Source organism: Pseudorca crassidens, chromosome 1, assembly GCF_039906515.1.
Source record: "Pseudorca crassidens isolate mPseCra1 chromosome 1, mPseCra1.hap1, whole genome shotgun sequence".
Lineage (NCBI taxonomy): Eukaryota > Metazoa > Chordata > Mammalia > Artiodactyla > Delphinidae > Pseudorca > Pseudorca crassidens.
Window position 1 is genome coordinate 86,539,130 of NC_090296.1, and position 19,077 is coordinate 86,558,206.

General features: G+C 37.6%; 1 protein-coding gene across 4 annotated transcripts in view; it reads right to left on the minus strand.

Moving 5' to 3' along the window:
* Positions 1 to 19,077, minus strand: part of TTBK2 (tau tubulin kinase 2) — a 144,983-nt gene that overhangs the window by 117,484 nt on the left and 8,422 nt on the right. Inside the window, exon 1 of one of the 4 annotated variants that reach the window (XM_067744717.1) lies at positions 14,255 to 14,577. The exons of 2 other annotated variants lie outside the window; for them this stretch is intronic. The gene's annotated coding sequence lies outside the window, so the exon portion shown is untranslated. Of the gene's footprint in view, positions 1 to 420; positions 527 to 14,254; positions 14,578 to 19,077 lie in introns of those variants that run through there. One more of the 4 variants, XM_067744727.1, reaches the window with a different exon arrangement.

The window sequence follows — 19,077 nt, forward strand, 5'->3', positions numbered from 1 at the left end:
GTGAAAGGTTGGTTGATTTAGAACTTAATAATGAATGAATGAAACCGGTAATACTTACACTTACAGATTACATTTAGCATCACTAAAAGATATGACATTGAACAGCATACCACTAACTTTGAGAACTGAACTAAGGCTTAGACTCACTGTCCAGGTGCCAGACTTACCACCACTGGTATACATCTGGGACAGAGCTGAGTATTATTTCAAAGGCTTTAAAAACCGAACTAATATTAAAAACAAAATACCTGGAAGGCTACTTAGAATGTGCAACCTCAACACAACTAGGTGGTCAAATTTTTAAAATATCAACATTCTCTGCAGAATTTAAATAAGACTCAAGTCTCATAATTTTTTAAATAACAAGGACACAATCCAAAACTACCAAATATACAAAGAACCAGGAAAATCTCAACTTACATGTGAAAGGACAAATCAGCAGATGTAAATGCCAAGATGACAGAGATCTGGGACTTATCAAAGACATTAAAGCAGCTACTATAAAAATGCTCCAAGAAGTGAAGGAATAAATAGAAAGATATATAAAGTCCTAGAAATGAACAGAAAGATAAAGTCTCAGTAAAGATATAGAAAACATAAACAACAATTTTAGAAGGGAAAAATACAATAACAGAAAATTTTAAATGTTACTAGAGTCAACAGAAGAATGGAAGTGTCAGAAGAGTCAGTAAACTTGAAGATAAATATACAGAAATTAAAAAAACAGAAAATAATTTTATAAATGAACACAGACCCCAGGGACCAGCAGGACAATATCAAAAATTCTAACATTCAACTCATCACAGTCATGTCAAGAGAGGAAAAAGTGTAGGGCAGGAAAAATATTTTTAAAATAATGGCTAAAACATCTCAAGTTTTGCAAAAGACATAAAACAATTGATTGAAGAACCTTAATTAACAGGACATGCACAAAAAAAATCCATTCACAAACACATCATAACCAAACTGTTGAAAATTAAACACAAAGAAAAACTCTTAAAAACAGCCAGAGAAAAATGATACATTACTTACTGGGGACAATAATTCAATTGACTGTGACTTTCTCATTATAAACCATGGAGGTCAGCAAGAAACAGAAAAACATTTTTAAAGTACTGAAAGTAAAGCACTGTCAACCAGAATTCTGTACCCAGAGAAAACATCCTTGAGGGATAAGGACAATCTCAGAGAAAAGAAAATTATGTATTGTAAGCAGAGCTGCTGTATGGTAAATTACCAAAGAAATTTCTTCTGAGAAAAAGGAAATTATAACAGAGGGAAACTTGGAATAACAGGAATGAATGAAGAACAACAGAAATCTAGGTAAACATAATAGACTAACCTCCTCTTGACTTCTTCAAAATATGCTTGCAAGTTAAGAGCAAAAATTATAACACTATCTGAAAGGATTTCCAATGTATATAGATATAACTCATAAGATAACTACAAAAAAAAGCTAGAATGGTAAAGAGACCTATATGATGGTTATTAGGCTTTTGCATTCTACCTGAAGTGGTGATATAATAATTCTAGTAGACTGTGAAAAATTAAGTAGGTATATTGTAAACACTAGAGCAACCATTCAAAAAAAACTATACAGGGACTTCTCTGGTGGTCCACTGGTTAAGACTCCGCACTCCCAATGCAGGGGGCCCAGGTTCAATCCCTCGTCAGGGAACTAGATCTCACATGCCCCAACTAAAGATCCCGCTTGCCACAACGAAGAACCAGCATGACACAATGAAGATCCTACGGCTGCAACTAAGACCGAACACAGCCAAATAAATAAATAATTCTTTAAAAAACTATACAAAAAAGATATAATAAAAAGCAAAAAACAGGAAATATAGTGGAATACCAAGACATGTTAAGATAATCCAAAAGAAGCTAAGAAAGGAGAAACAGGAGAACAAAAACAGAGCGCATCAACATAAAACAAATAATAAAATGGTTGGCCTAAATCCAAATATATCTGTAATCACTTTAAATATAAATGGCCTAAACACACCACTGAAAGAGAGAGATCATGAAGATGAGTTATGCTTTCTATAAGAAACTCACTTCAAAAATAATGGGATACGTAGGTTAAAAACAAAGGTATGCTCACTTCTGCTCCAGTTCTCTTTACCCTCCTAAACAGTTCAATCCTAACACATAAGCATGCATCACCAAAATGTTGGTGACATTTTTGTAGCCTGGCAGAATAGATTAATTTACAGATATTTCACTTCAAAGCATACTGAATGTGACTTCATATTAAGGCAGCATTAGGTACAACATGGTAATACATCATTAACTTTATTTTTTAAATATTTTTAAAACATCTTTATTGGAGTGTAATTGCTTTACAATGGTGTGTTAGTTTCTGCTTTATAACAAAGTGAATCAGCTATACATATACATATATCCCCATACCTCCTCCTTCTTGTGTCTCCCTCCCACCCTCCCTATCCCACCCCTCTAGGTGGTTACAAAGCACCAAGCTTATCTCCCTGTGCTACGCGGCTGCTTCCCACTACCTATCTATTTTACATTTGGTAGTGCATATATGTCCATGCCACTCTCTCACTTCGCCCCAGCTTACCCTTCCAACTCCCTGTGTCCTCAAGTCCATTCGCTACATCTGTGTCTTTATTCCTTTCCTGCCCCTAGGTTCTTCAGAACCCTTCTTTTTTTTTTTTTTAGGTACCATATATATGTATTAGCACGTGGTATTTGTTTTTCTTTCTGATTCACCTCACTCTGTATGACAGACACTAGGTTCATCCACCTCACTACAAATAACTCAATTTTGTTTCTTTATATACATCATTAACTTTAAACTCTTATTAAAAAGTAATTTACCAGTTTCCAGAATTTCCAGTACAGGACCTCCTGAACAGAGAGCCGTTGTTCAAATATAATTCAGTGTGAGTGACAAAGTAGAATTTAGAAGTAAGGATGTCTATTTCATATTCAACTGTTTATTAAATCTTTAAATTCTTGCCTGTCAGTCTACATTGCTTTTTATTATTATACTTCAGTTTCTTTGAGAACTTCTGAGTTTCATGTGTTTTGCTTTTCTTATATAAATATCATTATAAATAAACTTATTCATGAATTTAAAAAGCAAAGGAATAGGAAAAGATATACCACATAAAGCTGGAGTACCTATACAAATCTTCCTCGATTTCTGATGGATGGGGTTACACCTCATCATTAAGTTGAAAATATCTAAGCTGAAAATGCATTTAAAACACCTGATGTACCACTGGAACCAAGATGGCGGAGTAGAAGAACATGCTCTCACTCCCTCTTGTGAGAACATCAGAATCACAACTAGCTGCTGGACAATCATCGACAGGAAGACACTGGAACTAACCAAAAAGATACCCCACATCCAAAGACAAAGGAGAAGCCACAATGAGACGGTAGGAGGGGCACAATCACACCGAAATCAAATCCCATAACTGCTGGGTGAGTGACTCACAGACTGGAAAACACTTATACCACAGAAGTCCACCCACTGGAGTGAAGGTTCTGAGCCCCACGTCAGGCTTCCCAACCTGGGGGTCTGGCAATGGGAGAAGGAATTCCTAGAGAATCAGACTTTGAAGGATAGTGGGATTTGATTGCAGGACTTCGACAGGACTAGGGGAAACAGACTTCAGTCTTGGAGGGCACCCACAAAGTAGTGTGTGCACTGGGACCCAGGGGAAGGAGCAGTGACCCCATAGGAGACCGAACCAGACCTACCTGCTAGTGTTGGGGGGTCTCCTGCAGAGGCGGGGGGTGGCTGTGGCTCACCATGGGGACAAGAACACTGGCAGCAAAGTTCTAGTAAGTACTCCTTGGCGTGAGCCCTACCAGAGTCTGCCATTAGCCCCACCAAAGAGCCCAGGTAGGCTCCAGTGTTGGGTTGCCTCAGGGCAAACAACCAAGAGGGAGGGAACCCAGCCCCACCCAACAACACTCAAGCAGATTAAAGTTTTACTAAGCTCTGCCCACCAGAGCAACACCCAGCTCTACCAACCACCAGTCCCTCCCATCAGGAAACCTGCACAAGCCTCTTAGATAGCCTCATCCACCAGAGGGCAGACAGAAGAAGCAAGAAGAATACAATCCTGCAGCCTGTGGAACAAAAACCACATTCACAGAAAGATACACAAGATGAAAAGGCAGAGGGCTATGTACCAGATGAAGGAACAAGATAAAACCCCAGAAAAACAACTAAATGAAGTGGAGATAGGCAACCTTCCAGAAAAAGAATTCAGAATAATGATAGTGAAGAGGATCCAGGACCTTGGAAAAAGAATGGAGGCAAAGATCAAGAAGATGCAAGAAATGTTTAACAAAGACCTGGAAGAATTAAAGAACAAACAAACAGAGATGAACAAATACAATAACTGAAATGAAAAACTACACTAGAAGAAATCAATAGCAGAATAACTGAGGCAGAAGAACGGATAAGTGACCTGGAACACAGAGTGGTGGATTTCACTGCTGCAGACAGAATAAAGAAAAAAGAATGAAAAGAAATGAAGACAGCCTAAGAGACCTCTGGGACAACATTAAATGCAACAACATTCGAATTATAGGGGTCCCAGAAGGAGAAGAGAGAGAGAAAGGACCAGAGAAAATATTTGAAGAGATTATAGTCGAAAATGTCCCTAACATGGGAAAGGAAATAGCCACCCAAGTCCAGGAAGAGCAGCGAGTCCCATACAGGATAAACCCAAGGAGAAACACACCAAGACACATAGTAATCAAATTGGCAAAAATTAAAGACAAAGAAAAATTATTGAAAGCAGCAAGGGAAAAAAACAACAAATAACATACAAGGGAACTCCCATAAGGTTAACAGCTGATTTCTCAGCAGAAACTCTACAAGCCAGAAGGGAGTGGCATGATATACTTAAAGTGATGAAAGGGAAGAAGCTACAACCAAGATTACTCTACCTGACTCAAAAAAGATGTTAAAAAAAAAAAGAAAAAGAAAAAGATTACTTTACCCGGCAAGGATCTCATTCAGATTCAATGGAGAAATCAAAAGCTTTACAGACAAGCAAAAGCTAAGAGAATTAAGAACCACCAAACCAGCTCTACAACAAATGCTAAAGGAACTTCTCTAAGTGAGAAACACAAGAGAAGAAAACGACCTACAAAAACAAACCCAAAACAATTACGAAAATGTTCACAGGAACATACATATCAATAATTACCTTACATGTGAATGGATTAAATGCTCCAACCAATAGACACAGGCTTGCTGAATGGATACAAAAACAAGACCCATATATATGCTGTCTACAAGAGACCCACTTCAGACCTAGGGACACATACAGACTGAAAGTGAGGGGATGGAAAAAGATATTCCATGCAAATGGAAATCAAAAGAAAGCTGGAGGAGCAATACTCGTATCAGATAAAATAGACTTTAAAATAAAGAATGTTACAAGAGACAACGAAGGACACTACATAATGATCAAGGGATCTATCTATATATATATAAATATATATGCACCCAACATAGGAGCACCTGAATACATAAGGCAACTGCTAACAGCTCTAAAAGAGGAAATCGACAGTAACACAATAATAGCGGGGGACTCTTAACACCTCACTTACACAAAGGACAGACCATCCAAAATGAAAATAAATAAGGAAACAGAAGCTTTAAATGACACAACAGACCGGATAGATTTAATTGATATTTATAGGACATTCCATCCAAAAACAGCAGATTACACTTTCTTCTCAAGTGCGCACGGAACATTCTCCAGGATAGATCACATCTTGGGGCACAAATCAAGCCTCAGTAAATTTAAGAAAATTGAAATCATATCAAGCATCTTTTCTGACCACAACGCTATGAGATTAGAAATGAATTACAGAGGAAACAAACGTAAAAAACACAAACACATGGAGGCTAAACACTACGTTACTAAATAACCAAGAGATCATTGAATAAATCAAAGAGGAAATCAAAAAATACCTAGAGACAAATGACAACAGACACCGCAGAAACACAGAGCATCCTAAGAGACTACTACAAGCAACTCTATGCCAATAAAATGGACAACCTGGAAGAAATGGACAAATTCTTAGAAAGGTATAACCTTCCAAGACTGAACCAGGAAGAAATAGAAAATATGAACAGACCAATCACAAGTAATTAAATTGAAACTGTGATTAAAAATCTTCCAACAAACAAAAGTCCAGGGCCCTGGTGGCGCAGTGGTTGAGAGTCCGCCTGCCGATGCAGGGGACACGGGTTCGTGCCCCGGTCCGGGAAGATCCCACGTGCCACGGAGCAGCTGGGCCCGTGAGCCATGGCCGCTGAGCCTGCGCGTCCGGAGCCTGTGCTCCGCAACGGCAGAGGCCACAGAAGTGAGAGGTCCGCGTACCGCAAAAAAAAAAAAAATCAATTCATAAAATTCATCAGATTAACAGTCTAAAAAAGAAAACTACATGACCTATCATTTGATGCAGGAGAAGCACTTGACAAAATTCAACAGTCAATCATGATATAAACTCTCAGCAAACTAAGAGTAGAAGGGCATTTTCTCAACCTGATAAAGGGCATATAAAAAACAAAAAAAGCTGCTCAAACTGATCAACAGATTTAACAACATTCCAAATGAAATTCAAGCAAAAGGCGTTAAATAGACAAGCTGATTTTAAAATTTATGTGAAAAGGCAAAGGAACCAAAATACCTAAAACAGTTTTGAAAAATAGTAATAAAGTTGGAGGAATCACACTACATGATTTTAAGACTTACTACTATATAGTGACAGTAATCAAGCCCTTGTGCTATTGGCAAAGGCTTATTAGTCATACTACAGGTAAATGAAATAGAGTCCATAAATAGATCCACACAAATATGGCCAATTAAATTTTTAGCTTTTTAAAAATGTAAATATAATCCACATATCATCATTTTAAAGTATACAATTCAGTGGTTTGTAGTATATTCACAAGGCTGTGTATTCACCACCACTATCCAATTCCAGAACTTTTTCACCATCCAAAAAAGAAACCCCATACTTATTAGCTGTCACTCTCTATTCCCTCCTTTCCCTGGTCCCTGGCAACCACTAGTCTATTTTCTGTCTCTATAGCTTTGCCTATTCTAGGCCAAGTGATATTTGACAAAGACGCAAAGGCCATTCAACACAGAAGAGACAATTTCCAACAAAGTGCTGGAACAACTGTACATCTGTATGTAAAAAAATGAACCTCAATCTAAACCTCAAACCTTATATACAAAACTTAACTCACAATGCATCACAGATCTAAATGTAGAATACAAAACATTTAGAAATAAACTGGTAAGCAAATCTTTCTGCAAAGGATTTTGGACATGATACTTAAAGCACATTTTATAAAAGAAAAAAAAAACTGATAAACTGAACTTTACCAAAATTGAAAACTTTTACTCTGTGAAAGACACTGTTAAGAAAATGAAAAGACAAGCTACATACTGGAAGAAAATGTTTGCAAATCATAATATCCAACCAAGGGCTTGTATCAAAATATATAGAGAACACTTAAATTTCAACTGTAAGAAAACAAATGACCCAATTTGAAACTGGGCAAAAGACAGACACTTCACGAAAGAGGTTATACTGATTGCAAATAAATACATGAAAAGATGTTTGACATCACTTGCCGGTCTCCAAAAGTTACATAGTGTATGATTATATTTATATGACATTCTCAAAAGGATAAAACTAGAGTGACAGAGAATAGATGAGTTGTTGCGAAGAGTTAGAGGTGGGATGAAGGTATGATTATAAAGGGATAGTATGAAGGAGTTTTGGGGGACTGTAGAGCTATTATGAATACTTATGAATACTATTATGAACTATTACGATTATTATTATGATTATAGTGAAGGTTACATGAATCTACACACATGCTAGAACTCATAGAACTGTAGAACCCAAAAAAGTCATTTACCATGTTAATTTTTTTAATAAATAAAATTAATTTATAAAAAGAAAATCCACAATTATCTGAGAAGGTAGTAAAATATTCCTCCCTTTTCCAATAGTGTATCTGAATAAGGCCATATTCTCTTCATATGCTTCAACCAAAGCAATATATTGCAACAAACTGAACACAGAAGTATGAGAATCCGGCTGTCTTCTATGGGGTCAGACGTTAAAGAGACTTGAAAAAATGTAAAACAATGCCACTCATTTCACCACCTGTTTTTCTGTTTTGGAAAATAGTATTATTTATTTATTTATGGCTGCATCGGGTCTTCGTTGCTGCGCGCAGGCCTTCTCTAGTTGTGGTGAGCAGGGGCTACTCTTCGTTGTAGTGCGCGAGCTTCTCATTGCGGTGGCTTCTCTTGTTGTGGAACACGGGCTCTAGGTGCACAGGCTTCAGTAGTTGTGGCACATGGGCTCAGCAGTTGTGGCTCATGGGCTCTAGAGCACAGGCTCAGTAGTTGTAAAGCGCATGGGCTTAGCTGCATGTGGGATCTTCCCAGACCAGGGCTCGAACCCATGCCCCCTGCACTGGCAGGTGGATTCTTAACCACTGTGCCACTAGGGAAGCCCAGCTTTATTATTTTAAAATAAATAAACTTAAAATATGTTTTAATTTTAATACAGGAAATATCATTAGCTATAAATCCATGATAAAACAAATAAACAACTCTTTAGGGTCCTCAATAAATTTTAAGATTGATAAGAGGTCCTGAGACTAGAGAGTTTGAGAATGGCTAAATTATGTTATACAAATCTATATTTGAATCAATCTATTAATAATCTTGATTTATTATATACAAAGTTATTTGGGTAAATTTTAAAATATTCTACAATCTGAACTTTTACCAATCATTCTTTCAATAAACAAACATTTGATGAGTACCCTGCCAAAAACTGTGGGAATACTAAGATAAATAAATCATGGTCCCTAGCCTTTAGGACAATAGGTACTCCAGGAGAGACTTCTCATAGGTAATGCTATTGGTAGAATATTCACTTGAACCTAAATGCAATAAGAGAAGAGTTGTGCAACTGGTTTGGAATTGAATTAGGTTAGAAAACTAATCAAAGAAAAACACAATACAATTATTACTTCCAGGAAAAAAAAACCAGTGTAGAAAAGTTACTCATACTATATACCTACATCTATACCTATACAGATATAAATTTCATGACTTAGATGTCAAAAGCATTTACAGAGTCATAATAACTTAAATTCTGAATACTGCCCTAACCAAAATTAAACTATAATATTAATGGAAAATCGGAGGACCTAGCTGAGATAGGCTGTGAAAAGCTAAATCCTCACCTTCCATAGTGGAAAGCCAATAAATAATGACTAAAATTTAAAAATTAATCAGCAGCAATACAAGCATGTTCATTTGAGATATGGAGGTAAATACCAAAAGAATCAGCAAAAAGGGCAGAGTGGGGAGGCCAGGAGACTCTTCTTTTCTATAAAGAAGTGTACAGAATCATTCAACTTTTTAAATTATGTGCATATTTAACTGATTAAAAATGAAAATTAAATTTAAAATGCAACTTGTAGAAGAACATTTAAACATGAAAAAATATTCTTTAGTGACTTATGAAACAATATATATGATCTCATTTCTATTTTTTTAAAAAGTATACATATAGGGGCTTCCCTGGTGGTGCAGCAGTTAAGAATCCACCTGCCAATGTAGGGGACACGGGTTCGAGCCCTGGTCTGGGAAGATCCCACACGCCGCGGAGCAACTAAGCCCGTGCGCCACAACTACTGAGCCAGAGCTCTAGAGCTGGCAAACCACAACTACTGAACCCACATGCCACAACTACTGAAGCCTGAGCGCCTAGAGCCCGTGCTCCGCAACAAGAGAAGCCACGACAATGAGAAGCCCACGCACCGCAACAAGGAGTAACCCCCGCTCACCGCAACTAGAGAAAGCAGGTGCACAGCAACGAAGACCCAACACAGCCAAAAATAAATTAATTTTTTTAAAAAAAAGCCTGAACTCATATTTACCAACTATGAACTATGGTTATTCCTATATAGTATGATTATTTTCTTGGGATAGACTCCTCTTCTGTAAATTTACTATAGTAAACATGTATTTTTACAATAAGTAGAAAAACACTATTTTTAAAAGTTATAATTTTTAAGCCTCACATATATGGTCAAAAAATTTTTAGAGAAGGGTGCCAAAACCATTCAACGGGGAAAGATCAATCTTTTCAACAAATGGCACTGGATAAACTGGATATCCACATGCTAAAGAATAAAGCTGGACCCTTACTTTATACCGTATATAAAAATTTACTGAAACTGGATCAAAGAACTAAATGTAAGATCCAAAACTATAAAACTCTTAGAACAATACATAGGGGAAAAGCTTCATGACATTGGATTTGGCAATGATTTCTTGGATATGACACCAAAAGAAGAAAAAAACAGATAAAGTGACTTCATCAAAATTAAAAACAAATAATTTTGATGAAGTGTCCATCAAAAGAGTAAAAAGGCAACCTATGGAATGGGAGAACATATCTGCAAATAATATATCTGATAAGGGGTTAACATTTAGAATATATAAAGAAATCCTACAACTCAACAACAAAATAACAAACAACCCAATTTTAAAAATGGGCAAAAAACCTGAATAGACATTTCTCCAAAGAAAATATACGAAGGATCATAAGAATGGAAAGATGCTCAACATCATTAATTAACTAGGAAAATACAAATCAAACCACTTTACAACCCATTTAGAATAACTATCAAAAAACATGAAAATAAGGGTTGGCAAAATTGTGGAGAAAGTGGAACCCATGTGCATTGCTGATGGAAATGAGGAATGAGGAAATGTGAAATGGTGCGGCCACTGTAGAAAACAGTACTGGAGGTTCCTCAAAAAAATTAAACATAGAATTATGATATAATTATGCAATTCCACCTTTGAGTATATACTCCAAAAAATTCAAAGGAGGGACTCAAAAAGATATTTTGTACACCAGTGTTCATGGCTGAATTATTCATTAGAGCCAAGAGGCAGAAGCACTCAAGTGTCCATCCCAAATGACAGATGAATGGATAAACAAAAATGTAGCACATATATACAAAGGAATATTATTCAATTTTAAAAAGGAAGGAAATTCTTACACATGGTACAACATGAATGAACCTTGAAGACCTTATGTTAAGTGAAAAAAGCCAATCTCAAAAGGTCAAATATATGATTCCATTTATAATAGGTAGCTAGATTAGTCAAATTCATAGAGACAGAAGGTAGTTTCTGTCTAGTGGTTGCCAGGGGCTGCAAGGAGGAGGTAATAGGGATTTAGTGTGGGTACAAAGTTTCATTTTTGGGAAGATGAAAAAGTTCTGGAGATGAATTGTGGTGATGGTTGCAGAACAATGTTAATATACTTAATGCCACTGAGTTGTACACTTAAAAAGAGTTAAAATGGAAAATCTAATGTATATTTTACCATGAAAAAAGTTTCTAACACTACTAGGTATCCCTCAGAAATATAATTACCAAATAATTTTCACCATATCTCACTTTAAATTACCAGTAGAAAGATCATGAAACAAAGTAGTATCCTGGATAGAGTCCTTCAAGATACTAATATAAAGCTAAAAATACACCTGTTCCAATTAGAAATTGAACCCTAAGGGAAAAGCCCAGAATCCTGTAAGCTACTGAGGTGTACTAGATTGCTTCTAAAATGGCTCCCAATAATCCCTATCTCATGTTATTGATCCCTTCCCCTTTAGTGTGGGTGGATCCAGTCACTTGACTCTAATGAACAGAATACAGCAAAAGTGACAGGATATCACTTCCCAGATATAAAAGATTGTGACATCTACCTTGCTCATTGTCTCTCTCTGGCTCTTCCTACTTGCTTGCTCTGATGAGGAAAGCTGCCATGTTGCCCCAAGGAAAGACCCATGTGCTAGGACAACCTCTGCTAGCATATGATTCCACTTACAAAAGGTACCAACAGCCCTCAGTCCAACCACCCACAAGGAATGGAATCATGCCAACAACCACTGGAGTAAGCTTGGAAACAGATCCTTCCTCAGTTGTGCCTCTTGATGACTACAGCCTACCTTAATTGCAGTCTCTGACTCATCTTGAAACAGAGTACCCAGATGGCTGAGTCACACACAAAATCCTGACCCACAGATTCTGTGAAATAATGCTGTTGTTTTAAAACAGTAAGTTAGGGGTAATTTGTTATGCAGCCATAGATAACTAACACACCAGGCTTCACTGGTGTAAGACAATAGTTTCTCAAAGTTGTACACGAACCACAGGTTCTTTTTGATTCCACATCAAAAATTATATCTGAAAAAATTAATGTAATCTGGCTGCAGTATCAATGCTGTCAAATAACTGTTTGGGATTCATTTTTTCAGTAAGCTAATAGCTTTAAAATGATCTTGGTGCAAGAAAATGAGATACTGCAAGAAAGAACTTAAATAATTCCTCTTTGGCAATATCTTCAATGACCTAAAATAGAAAGTAAACAGCATGATAATGAATTCAGACAGTGATGCTAAATCTGGAGGTGTTGCCAAAACAGACCCAAAGATGATCAAAATACAGACAGAACATACTAAATGGAGATTCAACTTGTAAAATACCATGTGGTGAAAAATCATTTGAAACATTTGCTTGGTAGAAAAAGATTGAGAAGAAAAATAGCCAACAAATTAAAAAGTAAATACTGATAATCCCCTAGATTACAAACTAGGGGATGATGAAGACCATATCATAGTCACTATATTCTCTGCCATAATCAAAAATTATGAACTTTGCAGTTAATCAATAGATATTTGGTGAAGTAATTTAATTAACCAGATGAAAATGAGATATCAAACTGTATGTAATTTATAAGTCATACAGGTTCACATATACGAGTATAACAGAAAGATGAGAGGAAAAATGAGAACTAAAAGGAGAATGAAAATAAAAATGATAAGACACAAAGGCAAATGGATAAAAACTGTACTAATATAAGAATTCCAAAAACATAAACCAGACCAAACCATACTTAATGAAGATAACTCCCTACAAGAGTATTGTCTGAGAAATTAATAACACTGCAGTGTGTTTATTGTCTTTTAGCTCCAGGGACCTCACAGAATAGAGATTAAGACCAGACTATCTGGGGAATTCCCTGGCGGCCCAGTGGTTAGGACTCCGTGCTCTCACTGCCAAGGGGCTGGGTTCAATTCCTGGTCAGAGAACAAAGATCCCACAGCTGTGCAGGGAGGGGGAGACCACACTACCTAGATTCAAATCCTGGCTGTAAAACCTAGGACCCACTACTTAACTTCTCTATGCCTCAATTTCCTCAACTATAGAAAAGAGATAACAACTGTGGCTATTTAAGGATTAAAAGTGATAATACATGATATATGTAAAGTGCTTACTCATCACAGTGCCTGCTACACTGACTGTGCCCAATAAATGGTAATCATTACTTACTACGTCATTTTGCATGCTTCTTAGCCAACAGAAGAAGAAACAGTCACATTCACAAACATAATGTTATCCAAAACAGTCCCTGAAGTGCTTGAATGTTGATGAAAGAAAATAATCATGTTTGCATGGAAGACTAGAATTTAAACCTAGTATGCAAGTATTACTTAACAAATTCATATAGAAATGTTTTTGTCAGCAAGAGAAATTATTACTCTACAACTATGATTACAAATTAAATTATAGCATTTGCATTGTTATAATTTTGCTCTTAAAGTTAACAGAAAAATTAGTTGACCAAAAAGGGAATAAAAATAAACCTACTATTTCTAGGTTGGAAAAAGTATAAATTAGTTCCCAAATGTGCTTTCACTTGAAGCAAATTTTGAGTACCCACCTACGTAAAAAAAGGAAGCACTGTCATAGTGAATATAAAAAAAGAAATTATTTAAATATAAAAAGTAAAGACTCTCACACACTGCTAGTAGGAATGTACTTTGGAAAATAGTTCTGTATTATAAAGTAAAGCTGAAAATATGCACATACTGTGACCCAGCAACCCTTTTCCTAGGTATATCCTAAAGACACTCTTCTCTCACGTGCACCAGGAAATATGTACAAGAATTTTCAGTCACACTGTCCATAAATGCCAAAAACTGAAACAACCCAAATGTCCAGCAAGAGAAGAATGGATAAATTATAATATACTCATACAATGAAAAAATGTACTAGCTTCCTACTGCTGACGTAACAAATTACCACAAATTTAGCAGCAAAACAACATAAATTTATAGTCTTACAGTTCTGGAGATCAGAAGTCCAGGCTTCCACTGGGGCTAAAATCAAGGTATCAGCAAGGCTATGCTCCTTCTGGAGGCTCTAGAGGAGAATCCTCTTCCTTGCGTTTTCCAACTTCTAGAAGTTGCCTTCATTCTTTGGCTCATGGCGGCATCCTCCACCTTCAAAGCTGGAGTAGTGTAGTTAGCATCTTCAAATCTCTCTGACCTCCGCTTCCATCATCACATCTCCTTACTTCTCTCTGACAAAATATACATGCCTCCCTCTTACAGGACCCTTGTGAGTACACTAAACCCACCTGGAAAATCAAGGATAATCTTCCCAACTCAGAGCTTTAAGTTAATCACACCTGCAAAGTCCATTCTGCCTATAAGGTAACATATTCGGAAGTTTCAGGGATTAGAAAGTGAGTATCTTTGGGGGGACCATTATTCTACCTGCCACAAAAAATATGCTAAGAAAATGAAACTACTGCTACTCTGAACTACATGACTAAATCTCAGGATAGACATTGAAAAAAATCAAGCAAGACAAAAGTATACTTACAACATAAGTCCTTCTATGTAAGGTTCAAAATTAAGCAAAACTAAACTATGTTAAATAGGGATGCAAGTATAGGTAGTAAGTCTATAAAGAAAAAACAAGGACATGATTTTTCATAAAAAGCACAAGAATGAATTCCTTTGGGGGTAAGAAAAGGAGATAAGGAAAGGGCTTCTGAGATGCTGGCAATGTTCTATTTCTTGACCACTTGGCCTTATAATTATTCTTTAAACTGTACAGGGGGCTTCCCTGGTGGCACAGTGGGTAAGAAACCACCTACCAATGCAGGGGACACGGATTCGATCCTTGGTCTGGGACAATCCCACACGTCACAGAGCAACTAAGCCCGTGCGCCACAACTACTGAGCCTGCGCTCTACAGCCTGTGTACTACAACTACTGAGCCTGCACTCTAGAGCCTGCGAGCCACGTCTACTGAGCCCGCACTCTAGAGCCTGCGAGCCACGTCTACTGAGCCCATGTGCTGCAACAACTGAGCCTGCACTCTAGAACCCGCGAGTCATGTCTACTGAGTCCGTGCACTGCAACTACTGAGACTGCGCTCTGCAGCTACTGAAGCCCGAGCACCTAGAGCACGTGCTCCCCAACAAGAGAAGCCACCACAATCAGAAGCCTGTGCACCTCAATGAAGAGTAGCTTCAGCTTGCCACAACTAGAGAAAGCCCGCATGCAACAATGAAGACCCAACACAGCCAAAAATAAAGTAAATAAAATACCTAAATTTAAACTGTACCTATAATTAATGTCTCTTATAAAAAGAACAGTAACAGATAATGGCCATATAAACCAGAGCAGGGAAATCCAGACACAAACTAGATAGGCAACAACCATCTAGCAGTATGACAGATAGCAGAAGACTGTCCCATCTATACAATGGTAAAAAGCCAGGTAATCTGTGAGTTGAGCATGAAGCAGAAATCTAGGTTCAGAGTAAAGAAAGAGGCTTAGAAGCACATGCACAATTACATGTCTTCTAAGACATATCTTCTAGGACAATTTACAATGTCTTCCTAAAAGACTATAAATTTCTTGAGGTCAAGAGCAGAATTCTACTCATCTTTGTATTCTCAGTACCTAGCGTAATACCTACCACAGAACAATCATTCAATAAATGTTTAATGAATGGAAGAATGAATGAAACATCTTTAACCTCCTAGACAGCTGAATGAAAAGAAGTAGTCCTCAAGTAAATAATTGAGAGCTGACTTTTAAATTTAACATATAGTCATTCAATAAATTGTTACAAATACATAGACGAGTAGGAAGAAGTATAATGCATAGTTTTGCCCTCAATGAGTGTATAATCAAGGGAAGAAGTTAAACAATTATTTCCAAATTATTCTTTGAAGTAGAACACATCATACAAAAACAGAAATTAATAGTAATTCTCTGGATTTAAAAGGCAAAATAAACTAATAAGAACCTGCTGTATAAAAAAATAGATAAAATTCAAAAAAATGAAATGAAATAAAAGGTAGGGCTTCCCTGGTGGCACAGTGGTTGAGAGTCTGCCTGCCGATGCAGGGGACACGGGTTTGTGCTCCGGTCCAGGAGGATCCCACATGCCGCGGAGCAGCTGGGCCCATGAGCCATGACCGCTGAGCCTGCGCGTCCAGAGCCTGCGCTCCGCAACGGGAGAGGCCACAGCAGTGAGAGGCCCGCGTACCACAAAAAAAAAAAAAAAAAAAAAGGTAAAATATATAAGTTAACCAACATCAAATTGCAAGGGCTAGTGCATACGACAAATCAGAACTGGGAGAGACTAACATGGGCTAGGATGATCATACGATGTTTCTTAGAGGAGCTGGATAACATCTATAGCGGTTTGGCGATTGCAAAATAGCCAAAAGTTCCTCCCATTCCTGTATACACATCCCTTTACAATGTGACCTTGCTGCATCTGCCACTGAAAGGTAGATTTTCTTTCTCCATTCTGGAAACTGAGGTTGGCCCCATGACTTGCTTTAACCAATGGGACATCAGCAAACATGACTCAGAAGGTTGAAAAGCACTTATGCACTGGACTTGCCCTCTTTTGCTGGTTTTGGAATCCAGATAGTGAGGAAACCCAAGCTAGGTGACTGCTTCACATAAATGAGCCCAAACAAGACCAAAAGAACCATTCAGCTGAGCCTAGCCAAACTGCCAACCCACATAATAGTTAATAAATTATTGTTTTAGCTCCTGAACTTTCGGGTGGTTTGTTTAATGACAAGAACTAACTGAAGATGTAAGCAAAGGCACAGAAAAGGAAAGGAGCAAAACATACAAGTACATGAGAAAATGAATGCATACATTAGTCTAAATGGAAAAGAGTTCTGATTGTGGAGAAAGAATACATAAACCTGAAAGGTAAACTGAGTTCAGATTGTAAAAATCAGGCTAGGGGGCTTCCCTGGTGGTGCAGTGCTTAAGAATCCGCCTGCCAATGCAGGGGACATGGGTTCGAGCCCTCATCAAGGAAGATCCTACATGCTGCGGAGCAACTAAGCCCATGCGCCACAACTACTAATCCTGCACTCTAGAGCCCGCAAGCCACAACTACTTAGCCCATGTGCCACAACTACTGAAGCCCATGCGCCTAGAGCCCGTGCTCCACAACAAGAGAAGCCACCTCAAATGAGAAGCCCGCGCACTGCAACGAAGAGTAGCCCAGAGTAGCCCCCACTCGTCACAGCTAGAGAAAGCCCAGGCAGAGCAACGAAGACCCAATGCAGCCAAAAATAAATAAATAAATAAGTTTAAAAATCAGGCTAGGAAGAGGATGGACTTCATTCAGTTTCAATAGACAGGAAGAGCCACTGAAGGATTTCAGAGCAGGGGAGGATATAATGCAAGAGGAAAGGAAGTCCAGTTACAACTACTATTATCTAGAAAGGCTGAAGCAAAAAAATTCTCCTACATTTGGGGGAAGCTAGATAATTCACTAAACAGATAACAACAGGGTTCTATAAGTGTCATATATAGCTTATGTAAGATTCTGCTCTTTAACAGAAAAATAGGAAAATTATTTTTACCTACAATTTTAATTTCAATGGGAACAGTGCTAGCATTAATCATCAGAAGAGGTTATGACGTGTCTAAAGAGTAAGGAAAATATTTTTGAAGCTATTATTTGGGCATAAAGATAATACCCAGATTTCTAATGACAGCATAACTTTGAAATATGACTCCTCTTTGTTTGACATTTCAATATACCCACCAGACCACTTCGGCTTCTGACCACCGAAGTAACAGGGACCAGATTTAGCCTCCCAACTTAAATGGGAAAAATAGACAAAATATATGAAACAATGGACTTTAGACACTAGAACTAGACAATAGGCAGCACAGAACATGGATCCACGAGAGAAGGGAAATAAATGAGGTAAGCCTTAAGACTGCCCCCAGCTCACTGACTGGAGAGTTTCCAGGCTGCAGCACAGGAATGAGGAACCCAAACAGAGCCCATCAGTCTCGCTGAGTTGAAGAGACAGAATTCAGAGTTTTGAGGAGGCCAAGGCAGGGCAGAACACTGAAGAGCTGTGCAGACAGAACTCTGGATATCTAGAGAGGGTTCCTCTTGAAACTTTGGCGAGTACTTATGAGTGCATGTGTGTACAGAATCAATCAAGGCCAGGGTAAAGAACCCCTGGAAAGAGGCAGGCAGGAACAATCCTTAATGTTCACACAGGGCTGTGAATAGTTTGTATAATCACCAAACAGAATGAAAAAAAAAAAAAACTTTAAAAACATCCAGGGCCATGAATGCATCTAACTATTTTCAAATAGCTTAATTGTATCCCAGAACAAATCCCCATAATATTTACAGGAATTAAAAAAAAAAAAAAATCCAGCACATGACAGTATAAAATTACAACGTCGAGCATCCAAACAGAAATTAGCAGGGACACAAACAAGGAGAAATATCAATCAATAAAAACAGACTTAGAAATGGTGCAGATGACAGAATGGTAGACAAGGACTTTAAAACAGCTATTATAAATATATTCAAAGAAACAGAGAAAACCATTAAGCATAAGGAAAGAAATGGGAAATATTTTTTAAATGAACTTCCAGACATAAGAAGTATATACCTGAGATTTAAAAAATACACTAGATAGGATTAACACCAGATTAACCACTGTGGAATAAAGGATTAGTGAAGTTGAAGATACAGAAAAAGGAATCATCCAGGACTTCCCTGGTGGTCCAGTGGTTAAGAATCCGCCTTCCAATGCAGGGGATGCAGGTTTGATCCCTGTCGGGGAAATAAAATCCCA